Genomic DNA, 13158 nt, shown 5'->3' with positions numbered 1-13158 from the left:
ATCAGCTAATCTATAAGTCCTTCCATTATTGAGAAATAAGATCAATTTCTCTTTTAGATTCTCCTTATCATGAGCATCTATCACAACTTGAGCAGACAACACCTTGTCAAGGTACCTTTGTTTGATTTGTTCATATGGTTTGTCTGTCAATATGAAAGGATCTCTTAGAGTAACCTCTACTCCTGTTTGAATCTTCTCTTCGTCAGAACCTAATCCAGCTCTATATCTAGGTTGCTTGGCTTTCACCCAAATGTAGCAAGTTGATTAATCATGAGATTGGATTTTGGTTCAACTGGAGTAGCATTCTTCCATAACAGCTTCTTCTTATCAGCAATTGTCATTTTATCCAAATCAACTTGAGCATTGTCAATAGTTGATGTCTTGATAGCTTGATCAGAATTTGTTGTTTCTTCTGTACCTTCCTGTCCTTTATTCTGAATAACAACTTGAGCAGTGTCAGAGGTTGTTTTAGAATCTTCAATTATCTTTCTTCTTTTCAGAATTTGAACAGTTTCATCTTCAACAAGATTATCATCAGTTACTTGAACCATTTTACACACTGGTTTCATCAGATCTTGAGAAGTTTTTAAGTCCAGTGACTTGGTTGCTTCATAAATTTTTCCTTTCCCTTTGTCTTTGGGATCACTCTCAGTCTGTGATCTAGTATTGAACTTTGAAGTTTTAGAATTTGACTTTTCCTTGATCACAATGCCTTTTTCCTTAGGCCTTGGAGGTTTCTTTGCATCAGAAGCTTTAGACTTAAGATTTGTCTTCTCAACAGCAAATCTAGCTTCTTCCTCCTTGAGAGTTTCTAAATCCATTCCTGGATTATATTTCAGAAATAATCTTCTTTCTATCTCCTCATCAAGTGTCCGGATTTTAGGATTTTTGTAATAAACAGTATTCTGCTTCCCTGTTAGCTTCAGAGTTTGTAAAAACTTCTGAGAGTCTTTAGATCCTGACTGAATCAGAATATTAGAACTTGACATCAGACTTTGCTTATCAGAACTTGACTTCAGACTTTTAGCATTCATAGCATCAGAACTTGACTTGTTCTGTGTAGAAGATTTTCCTTGAACTTTTCCTTGATCTCTGTTCTTATCAGAGTTTCCCTGGTCATCACCTTTATCATCCTTTTTCTTCAGTTCTTGAGTAGGTGAGCATTTGGACTTAACTACCTTCTCCCCCTTTTTGGCATCATCAGGAAGTAAGAGAGAAAGAAGAAGTTCAACTGAAGATTGGATTTCATCCAATTGAGCTTTCTGAGAAGCTTAATTAGCCAGAACCTCGGCAATTTGGGCCTGTTGCTTCTCTTGAGTTTTCTCAATGGTTGCAACTTTTTTAGAAATAGGTCTGATATACCTATTCTTGTCAAGCTTGATTTGTAGATTGAACTTATCAGCTTGTTCCCTGAGTGTATCAACCTTTTCATGAGTAGAAGTATGTAGACCTTGAAGATGTTTTGTAGACAGAGCTGTGATCTTGAGTTGTGTCTTGAAATCAGCATTTGTGAGCAACTCATCAGCTTTTGCAATATGCTCTGTCAGAATTTTAGAACATGGAATAAAATCTGATTCATTCCACTTCTTGGTCCACTCAACACCTCTGTGAGTTTCCTCCCAAGGAATAGGTGCTTCCTTTTCAACAAATTTCTTCACCAATTCTTCCTTTCCCAGAGTAGGTATTGGAGTCTCAACAGAAACATTGTCATCAGAACTTGAGAAAGACTCATTCTGTTCTGATAGCTCAACAGTGTGTGAAGCAACTGGAGATTCAGGGATAACATCATCTAAATTCTGATCAGCAGAATTTATCTCCAGAGCTGGTGTCTTTGATGTAGATGGAGCTTCCAGATAAAGAACTTTAGGTATATTCAAATTATGAATATCTATTTCAGAATTATCAGTTTGTTCTTTAGCATCATCTGTAGCTTTAATAGGAGAGACAGGAGGGGTAACGACCGTGTCATTAGCAGTGTCTTTGGCTTGAGATGGAAGGGCTTCAATGATAATTGGTTCTTGTGAGATCAGAGATTCCTGATCCCCTTCCTCAGCTTCTTCAGTATCTTCTGATATAGCCTTAGCCAAATACCTCCTAGCCTTCATTTTCTTCAATCTCCTTGCCAATGAAGGAGTTGCTTCAGCAGCATCAAAATTTATAGATTTCCTTTTCAAAGTATCAGAACTTTGAGCTGCTTTTTCTTTCTGAGAAGTAACATTCTCAGCTTCTACTATCACAGGTTCAGATGCATGAACTCGTGCTTCAATTATTTCCTCTTCACTCTCAGACTCATCTCTGAGAATCATCTTCCTTCTCTTTTATGGAGTTTGAGGAACAGACTTTGTCCGCTTAGAAGGTTTAGAAGATGAAGGTCTGGTTGTGTGTGCTGATGGTTAAGAAGTCTGAGGTGTTTGTGTAGAGGTGGTAGGTGTTGATGGTTGAGGTTCTGATGGTTGGACATAAGGATATAGTGCAGTGTATTTAACTGGATCATAGATTATTAAGGCTTGTTTGACAGATAAAGGAACTCGGAGGGGTCTTAACACAGCCTTCTTATTATCAGTAGATAATAAGTCATTAAAAGCTCTTTTAGCTAGTCTGAATGATGGAATTAATTTAGTAGCTGATTGAGGCTTATCATCACAACAAAAACTATATATAAGCTGACAGAATCTATCAAAATAAAAAGTATTTCTGTCTTCTGTCATCCTATCCCCAATGAAACCTAAGACATCACTTGCATAATCAAAATCAGTTTGATTAATGAGAGCATACCCGATTGTTGACTGAATATGGGGATTGCATCGAAGTTAGAACATTTGTTTGCAAAAGCCTTGGTAATGCAGTCAAAGAAGAAACTCCATTCCCTCATTATGTAAGGTCTCTTCAATTGACCCAGCTTTGCCAATGACTTTTCATACCCCAGACTGGCCATCATATTTTGAAGAACTGGCTCCTCAACAGTAGAGTAAACACAGTTCTCAAACAGCTACAGTGCTTGTCGAACCATGGTCAATGTCACGACATGCTCATCCTCCCCTGATGAAAAGATAATAATTGGGGACCCTTGAGCACCACCATCATCATATACTCCACTTCTCCAGAACTCCAGCACTTGAGTTCCAGAGACTGCATCAGGTTGGGTCAGAGCGTACCCAATATCAGAATTAGCGAGAAAATCCTGAATGAAGTGAAGTTCCGATGGAGCTTCAGCCTTGCTAAGAATGGCGGAGTAGTTGATAGGAACAAACTTAACTCCATTGAAAATTATGTTTTTTGGTGCCATCTCTATAAGAAATTAAGTGAGAAAGAGAGTGTTTGCAAAGTGTTTGTTAAAAGTCCTGAAAGAAAACGCTTCAGAGAATATTAGAGAGAGAGAGAATAAGAGAGATGAAAAATAGAAAAGTAAGTAAAAGATAATAAAATCTGTTAACTCCTGTATATATACTCTCTCCACTCAACAGTTATATTTTTGAAGCATAATATACACTTTACACCTGGCACCGTGTGAACAGTCAATAAACGACTAGAGAGGCACTTAACTTTTTGAAGCATAAAAGTGAATATCTTTTTCTGTGATTCTTCATAAAAATACTGGCTTGTTTTCTTCAGAGTTTAATCATCAGAACTTGTCCTCAGAATTTATGCAAACGACACTTAACTGTTTGTCAAAAACAACTTAATCACCACAGTAATTTTCATCATTCATATGGAGTGAAAGTGTGTGCATTCAGCAAAATATTAGATAAAGATTAAAGTCTGATCAACTTCAGTACATCTTAGAAATAAGGCATAACTAAGAAAAATGCTTAAAATCTGTCATCAGTCATGATGTCGACTATAGAACAAATTTATGCATGAGTCCACCTCAACTGTTTGTGCTCATTTTATGCATCTTTTGAAATTCCTTTTTACAGTGGCTTCTCAGTGTAAGTGAGTAACGACTGCTTATCAGAATTTATGCTGTTATCAGAGTATTTCTCCAGTAATCATAGAGTGTGAAAAGTCATAAAGAAATTTTTTTGATTTTCTAATGCATATTACTTAATACCAGCAATGCACTTGGGTCTTCCCTTCCACATTTTTACTCTAGATCTCAAAGGAGTACCTGACTTTTATTCTTTTCTTTTCTTTTCTTTTCTTTTGATAAGTGAGGCTCATCAGCACCTAGTTCATTCTTAAGATTTACTGACATCAGAATTTGACAGATAAGAAACAAGAATCTAGTTTGTGAATTAGTAATAAGATACACAAAGTAAACTTGACTAAGCTCAATATCAGAATCTGCTTGTGTTAATGAGTTTCCACATAAACAACTAATTCAAACATGGGATATCTAGTATGTTAAAAGACTACTAGGTCAGCATCTAGCACAGTTATTCTCATTAGATTGAATAGTCACAGATCATTCAAAACACTTATCAGAGTATATAAAGCCACATCAGATAACAATCAGCATTTATTGAATTTTCAAATTAAGCATAGATTACATAAAGATAATACAATCTGTAAACACTGATCATAAAGTCTGATGTATGAGAACAAAAAGCTAATCAGATATAGAGAAAGAACCTGAAACCATTCCAAGTTCATTTACCAATCTTATAAAAGTAGCTTCACATAGGTTTTGTGAAGATATCTACTAGTTGTTGATCTGTTGGAACAAAATGCAATTCCACTGTACCTTCATCCACATGTTCCCTTATAAAATGGTACCTAATGCTGATGTGCTTTGTCATTGAGTGTTGAATTGGATTACCTGTCATAGCAATAACACTTTGATTATCACAGTAAATAGGGATTTTAGAAAATTCTAACCCATAATCTAGTAACTGATTCTTCATCCAAAGAATCTGTGCACAACAGATTCCTGCAGCAATATATTCTGCTTCTGCAGTTGATGTGGAAATTGACTTTTGTTTCTTGCTAAACCAAGAAACCAATCTGCCTCCAAGAAATTGGCAGCTTCCACTAGTGCTTTTCCTGTCTAGTTTGCATCCTGCAAAATCTGCATCTGAGTAACCAATTAGCTTAAAATCTGATTCCATAGAATACCGTAATCCTAGATCAGCTGTACCCTTAAGGTACTTGAAAATTCTTTTTACAGCTAATAAGTGAGGTTCTCTTGGATCAGCCTGAAATCTTGCACAAAGACAGGTAGCATACATGATATCAGGTCTACTTGCAGTTAGATAGAGTAAGGAGCCAATCATACCTCTATAGTTTGTAATATCTACTGATTTACCAGTATCCTTATCTAACTTGGTTGCAGTGGCCATGGGAGTGGATGCAGTTGAACAATCTTGTATTCCAAATTTCTTCAGTAAATTTCTGGTATACTTGGATTGACAGATAAAAGTGCCTTCTTCAGATTGCATGACTTGAAGGCCCAGAAAATAGTTGAGTTCTCCCATCATACTCATTTGATATCTTGACTGCATTAGCTTTGCAAACTTCTCACACAGTTTGGAATTAGTAGAACCAAATATGATATCATCAACATACATCTGTACCAAAAGTAAGTCCTTTCCATGGTTGAGGTAGAATAGAGTCTTGTCAATTGTGCCTCTGTGAAATCCACTTTCCAGAAGGAATTGAGCTAAAGTCTCATACCATGCTCTTGGAGCTTGCTTAAGGCCATAAAGTGCTTTGTCAAACCTGTAGACATGATTGGGAAATTTAGGATCTACAAAGCCTGGAGGTTGTTCAACATATACCTCTTCATCCAATTCTCCATTGAGAAAAGCACTTTTTACATCCATTTGTAAGACTTTAAACTTCTTGTGAGCAACATAAGCCAAAAAGATCCTTATGGCTTCTAATCTAGCAACTGGTGCAAATGTTTCATCATAATCAATACCCTCCTGTTGAGAGTAGCCTTTAGCAACCAGTCTTGCTTTATTCCTTATAATTATGCCATCACTGTCAGTTTTGTTTCTGAACACCCATTTTGTACCAACAACTGATCTGTTCTTTGGTCTTGGCACTAGGGTCCAGACTTTATTTCTTTCAAATTCATTTAACTCTTCCTGCATTGCTTGGACCTAATCAGCATCTTGAAGAGCTTCTTCCACTTTCTTTGGTTCAGTCTGAGATAGAAAAGAATGATAGAGGCATTCATTTGAAGTTGCAGTTCTAGTTCTGACACCTGCTTCAGGATCTCCAATGATTAAATCAGGTGTATGTGGTTTAGTCCACTTCCTTGCAGATGGAAGTTGATCTCTGGAACTGGATCCTCCCCCATGATCCATGCTGTCTCCATCAGCATTTTTTGATGCTCCCCCTGTAGTTATGCTCTCTGAGACTTTAGAATTTGAATTTGATTTTTCAGGAGTTGAAGAATCAGAGCTTCCAGAATTATCAGAATTTGGCTCATCAGAACTAGATGAATCAAAACTTAAAGAGCCAATGACAGGTTTTGATGCTTCTCGAGAGTCTTGAGACGTGGTTGGTTCTTCAGCTTGCTCCCCCTGGACAGGTGCATTTTCCTTTGGAGTTGTTACCATAGATTCAATGACATCAGAACTTAAACTATCAGAACTTACAGGATCAGGATTTAAGTCATCAGAATTTCCAGAATCAGAATTTAAATCTTCATTCTCAAATCTCAGCTGATCATGATCATCGAAATCTTCAAGTCCAGTAATCTTCTTATCATCAAAAGAGACATTGATAGATTCCATTACAACTCTTGTTCTCAAATTGTAGACTCTGAAGGCTTTTGTGAAAAGTGGATATCGAACAAAAATTCCTTCATAAGCTTTGATATCAAATTTGGACAGCTGTTCAGGATGAGGCTTAAGAACAAAACACTTGCAACCAAATACATGAAAGTATTTCAGATTTGGCTTCTTCTTCTTCACCATCTCATATGGTGTTTTTCCATGCTTGTTTATAAGTGTAGCGTTTCGTGTAAAACAAGCAGTCTGCACAGCTTCAGCCCAAAAATAGGTTGGTAGCTTTGCTTCATCAAGCATTGTTCATGCAGCTTCAATGAGAGTCCTGTTCTTTCTTTCTACAACTCCATTTTGCTGTGGAGTTCAGGTGCAGAAAATTTCTGTTTTATTCCATGATCTTTGCAGAACTCTTCCATAATTGAATTCTTAAACTCAGTTCCATTATCACTCCTTATGATTTTAACAGAATCTTTGATCAATTTATCCAGTTGTCTGACATGGTCAGTTAGGGTAGATGCAGTTTCAGTCTTCTTGTGCAAGAAGTACACCCAAGTGTGAACTCATCCACTATAACCATAGCATATTTCTTCTTTAAAATAGACATGACATTGACTGGACCAAATAGATCAACATGCAGTCAGTGATAAGGCTCAAGAATTGATGACTCAGTTTTGCTCTTGAAAGAAGATTTTCTTTATTTTGCCTTCTAACATGAATCACAAAGGCCATCAGGAGCAAATACTGTTATTGGAAGACCTCTCACAAGATCTTTCTTTACAAGCTCATTTATATTGTTGAAATTTAAATGAGAGAGTTTCTTGTGCCAATTCCAGCTTTCTTCAATTGATGCTCTACTCAACAGACAGATTGCAGAACCATCAGTACTTGTTGAAAGTCTGGCTTCATAAATATTACCATGCCTGTATCCTTTCAGAACCACTTAGCCTGTTGAATTACTTATAACTTCACAGTGTTCTTCAAAGAAATCCACATGATAACCTCTGTCACAGATTTGACTTATACTCAACAGATTGTGTTTAAGTCCTAAGACAATAACTACTTTTTCAATGATGACATTCCCAAGATTGATCTTTCCATATCCTAGAGTTTTTCCAATGTTGCCATCTCCATAAGAAACTTCTAGGCCAACTTTCTCCACAAAATCTGATAGCAGGGGTTTATTTCCAGTCATATGTCCTGAACATCCACTGTCCAGAACTAGGATGTTCTTCCTGTTACCCTGCAATCACAAAGACCACTAATGGTTAGTTTTAAGGAACCAGACTTGCTTGGATCCTTTGGCCTTTTTAAGTTTGTTAACATTTGCAGCGAATTTAACATCAGAGTTTATGCTAACATTTTTCTTATCAGTATTAACAGTATCAGACTTTGCATCATACTTTACACTAGAATCAATATAAGCAACTTTCTTCAAAGAAGGTTTTATCTGATAAAAATCATAGTACAAACTATGATATTCCTTACAAGTATAAATGGAATGCCATGTGGTACTACACTGAAAACAAGGATTTTGTGGCTTAAACCTAACAGACTGACTCTTAACTCCTGACATAGAAGGTAAGGAGTTTATATTCTTATTCTTCCTGCAAAAAGAAGCCAGATGGTTAGAGTTTCCACAATTATAGCATTTCTTTCTAGGAGCATTAGGAACAGGCATATAATTGTTTCTTTTATTCACTCCTTCCTTTCCATCCCTATTTTTCCTAGCTGCCTTTACCTTGTTTACACTGGTAATCTCTTTCAGCTTATGTTTAAGCTGCTTCTTTATCATTAAGCCTATGTTAACTTTAGTTGGCTTATCCTGTTTTGGTTTGTCAGAAGTTAATTTCTCTTTAACTTCTGATTTATCAATATCAGACTTTACAGCTACAAACTTAATAGGATTTACCTTTGGCTTTTGTTTAATAACTATAGGCTCAATTTCCACAGTTCCTTTATTATTCTTATCATCTCCATAACCTAAGACCTCTTTCCAATTTCCACTACTTAACAAATTCTGAGTTGTTCTGCCAGAGTTAGTCCAAGTCCTGATAATCTCTCTTTCCTTTTCTAACTCAGTTTTTAGAGATTCATTCATTTTAAGCACTTCATCTCTAACATAGAAAGCATCATCTCTATCTTTTTGAGTTTGATGGAATATAACTAACTCTTTTTCTAAATAATCATTCCTCTTTTTATAAGCAAGATTTTCAGAAGTTAATCTTTCACATGTTAAAGTTTGATCTCTATAACTAATGAACATGGTTTTAAGATATCTTCTCAACTCAGTAATATCATCAGTATGAAAAACATAAGTTGTTTGAGGTACCTTGAACTCAGCAGCTTCAGAACTGCTATCAGCATTTTCTATCAAGGCATAGTTCACCTCACTTTCAGAATCTGAAGTGTCTGTCCAGCTTTTCTTCTTTGTGACAAGAGCCTTGCCTTTGTCACTTTTTCCTTTCTTGCAATCAGGAGATATGTGGCCTTTCTCACCACAGTTGTAGCATTTGACATTTGAGTAATCTCCTCTGTCAGACTTTCCTCCTTTTCCTTCAGATCTGAAGCCCTTCTTATCAGAACTTTACCTTTCCTGGAAAACTTCTTTCCTCTTCTGAATTTCCTGTAGGCAATCTTTGTGATACCCTTCACCATAAGAGCACACAGCTTCATCATCTCTTCATCAACATCTACTTCAGGTAGAATTTCAGTTTCTGAATCATCATCATCAGAACTTGATGATTCTGAATTAGACTTTATGATGAGAGCCTTTCCTTTTCCTTTCTTTGAGACAACCACTTTGGGGGATTCCTTCTCAGTATTAAAAGCAACTGTTCTTGAATTTCTCCCAAATCTCTTGCTTATTTGATCCATCTCAAGTTCATAAGTCTTGAGCATTCCATAAATTTCATCAAGAGTAGTTTCATCAAGAGCATAGTTGTCTCTTATAATAATAGCTTTCAAATCCCAACTTTCAGGAAGAGCTAAAAGGAATTTTAGATTTGAATCTTTAATGTCATATTCCTTGTCCACCAGTGACAGATCATTCAAGAGTTTGACAAACCAGTCATATAAGTCAGTTAATGACTCATCACTTTTTGAGTCAAAGTGCTCATACTCTTGAGTGAGTATAGTCCTCCTATTTTTCTTGATTGCATCAGTTCCCTGACACCTTGTCTCCAAAGCATCCCATATCTCCTTTGCAGTCTTACATTGAATTACCCTATTTGACATGACATTATCAATGGCACTATGCAGAAAATGCCTTACCTTTGCATCCTTGGAAATAAATGAGATATCTTCAGTTGTGTATTCACTTTTCTCCTTTGGTATGGTCTTTGCTGGCTGATCTGCAACTACAACAGAGAGCTTGGTTGGCTTATACGGTCCTTCATAAATTATGTCAAGGTATTCTGGATCTGTAGCTTCCAGAAACATAGCCATCTTCACTTTCCATAAGGGATACTCAGAAGGTCTCAACATGGGAACCCTGATAGTCTCATATCGACTATGGGTTTGAGTCTTTGGAGTTTCTTCAGTTTTTGTGGGCTTGGTTGGATTTTTTGCTTCTTCAGACATGATTGTTTTGGATCTTTACTGTATGTATGTTAACAAAGAGGCTCCGATACCACTTGTTAGGTCACACAACACTGTAGAAGGGGGTTGAATACAGTGAAAAATACAATCAAATCGATTTAAAGCACAAGTAACAGAAAACAGATGTATTCGATATAATAAACTCTGTTATAATGGAACTGTTCTCTCTCAGTGATGAACAAATATCACGAGAGCTGCTAGGTTACAATTGTATGATCTTCTCGATAATCGTAACTCTTTTAGAGTAAACCTATATTTGTGTTTATATAGACACACAATTACAAAATAACTTCTAGTTGATATAGAATATAATTTTGTCTCCTAAAATATATCAACCAGATATCTTATATAATTCTTCCAGTCCTCTAACTCTTTCCATGCATATCTTCTTCTTGTATTAGTCTCGATCTTCTTTCCTGTAAATCAGCTTTCTTCCTTAACTGTTAGTCCTCCAGTACTTAAGTTCTGATATCCATCTTCTGATATTATCTTCTGATAATTTAAGTCCTGATATCCTTAAGTCCTGACTTCCAGTAAGTCCTGATTCCAGTAAGTACTGATATTTCCTGTTAGTTAAGATCCGAAAACTAAACATGAAACATATTAGACATGACATCTCAAATATATCCAATACAATTAAGATTGGTTAACTAATAATTACTACGAGAATTAAACACTTAAATTAACAATATTAAACACACATGAGATCCTGACTTCATTACTACTTTATTCAATTGTTATTGTTATTAACCTTAGCATGTAATGATGATGATATCAATCGAAGAACACGAAACTGATAAACGCCAACTTTCATTGTACGAATATCATTCTACCAAGCATCCACTATTAAGATAGAAGTTGAATAGGAATCAATTATGTTGAGACCCTATATGTCTAAGAATTTGATAACATAACAATTTAAGCGTAAGTTATTTATGATGATTATACAGGGCAAGTAAAATGGTTAGAGTTACCCACTAATCATGCATATAATACATGAACCTATGCTAGCATGGCAAGTTCTAAATCTCAAGATTCACTGTCGCTTCACTAGCATGGCAATTATTCTTATCATCTCCATAACCTTAGCCCTCTTTCCAATTTACACTACTTAACAAATTCTGAGTTGTTCTGCCAGAGTTAGTCCAAGTCCTGATAATCTCTCTTTCCTTTTCTAACTCAGTTTTTAGAGATTCATTCAATTTAAGCACTTCATCCCTAACATAGAAAGCATCATCTCTATCTTTCTGAGTTTGATGGAACTTAACTAACTCTTTTTCTAAATAATCATTCCTCTTTTTATAAGCAAGATTTTCAGAAGTTAATCTTTCACATGTTAAAGTTTGATCTCTATAACTAATGAACATGGTTTTAAGATATCTTCTCAACTCAGTAATATCATCAGTATGAAAAGCATAAGTTATTTGAGGTACCTTTAACTCAGCAGCTTCAGAACTGCTATCAGCATTTGCCATCATGGCATAGTTCACCTCACTTTCAGAATCTGAAGTGTCTGTCCAGCTTTTCTTCTTTGTAACAAGAGCCTTGCCTTTGTCACTTTTTCCTTTCTTGCAATCAGGAGATATGTGGCCTTTCTCACCACAGTTGTAGCATTAGACATTTGAGTAATCTCCTCTGTCAGACTTTTTTCCTTTGCCTTCAGATTTTCTGAAACCTATCTTATCAGAACTTGCACATTTCCTGGAAAACTTCTTTCCCCTTCTGAATTTCCTGTATGCAATCTTTGTGATTCCTTTCACCATAAGAGCACACAGATTCATCATCTCTTCATCAGGGTCCATCTCAGATAGACTTTCAGTTTCTGAATCCTCATCACTATCAGAACGTGATGACTCAGTATCAGACTTTGTGATGAGAGCCTTTCCTTTGCCTTTTTTTGAGACAACCACTTTAGGGGATTCCTCCTCAGCCTTAAGAGCAACTGTCCTTGACTTTCTCCCATGCCTCTTGCTTCTTTGATCCATCTCAAGTTCATGAGTCTTGAGCATACCATAAATTTCATCAAGGGTAGTTTCATCAAGAGCATAGTTATCTCTTATAGTTGTGGCCTTTCAAATCCCAACTTTCAGGAAGAGCTCAAAGGAATTTGAGATTAGTATCTTCAAGATCATATTCTTTATCCACTAGTGACAAATCATTCAAGAGTTTGACAAATCTATCATATAAACCAGTTAATGACTCATCAGGTTTTGAGTCAATGTGCTCATACTCTTGAGTGAGTATAGTCCTCCTGTTCTTCTTAATTGAATCAGTTCCCAGGCATCTTGTCTTCAAGGCATCCCATATCTCCTTTGTAGTCTTGCAGTTAATTACCCTGTTTGACATGACATTATCAATGGAACTGTGCAGCAAATGTCTTACCTTTGCATCCTTTGTAATAGATGAGATATCTTCAGCTGTATATTCACTTTTCTCCTTTGGTACAGTCTGTGCTGGCTGATCTGCAACTGCAAAAGAGAGCTTGGTTGGCTTATGTGGTCCTTCATTAATTCTGTCAAGGTATTCTGGATCTGTAGCTTCCAGAAACATAGACATCCTCACCTTCCATATGGGATACTCAGAAGGTTTTAGTATGGGAACCCTAATAGTCTCATATCGATTATGGATTTGAGTCTTTGGAGTTTCTTCAGTTTTAGTGGGCTTGGTTGGAGTTTGTGCTTCTTCAGACATGATTGTTTTTTGGATCTTTACTGTATATATATTAACAGATTACTCTGATACTACTTGTTAGGTCACACACACTGTAGAAGGGGGTTGAATACAGTGTTTACTATAATCAAATCGAACATAAGAACTCAAGTAACAGAACACAGATTTTATTCAACACAATAAACTTTGTTACAAAGAACTGTTCTCTCTCAGT

Source organism: Apium graveolens, chromosome 8, assembly GCF_009905375.1.
Source record: "Apium graveolens cultivar Ventura chromosome 8, ASM990537v1, whole genome shotgun sequence".
NCBI lineage: Eukaryota > Viridiplantae > Streptophyta > Magnoliopsida > Apiales > Apiaceae > Apium > Apium graveolens.
The sequence above is the reverse complement of the archived record's forward strand: the minus strand, read 5'-3'. Positions refer to the sequence as shown.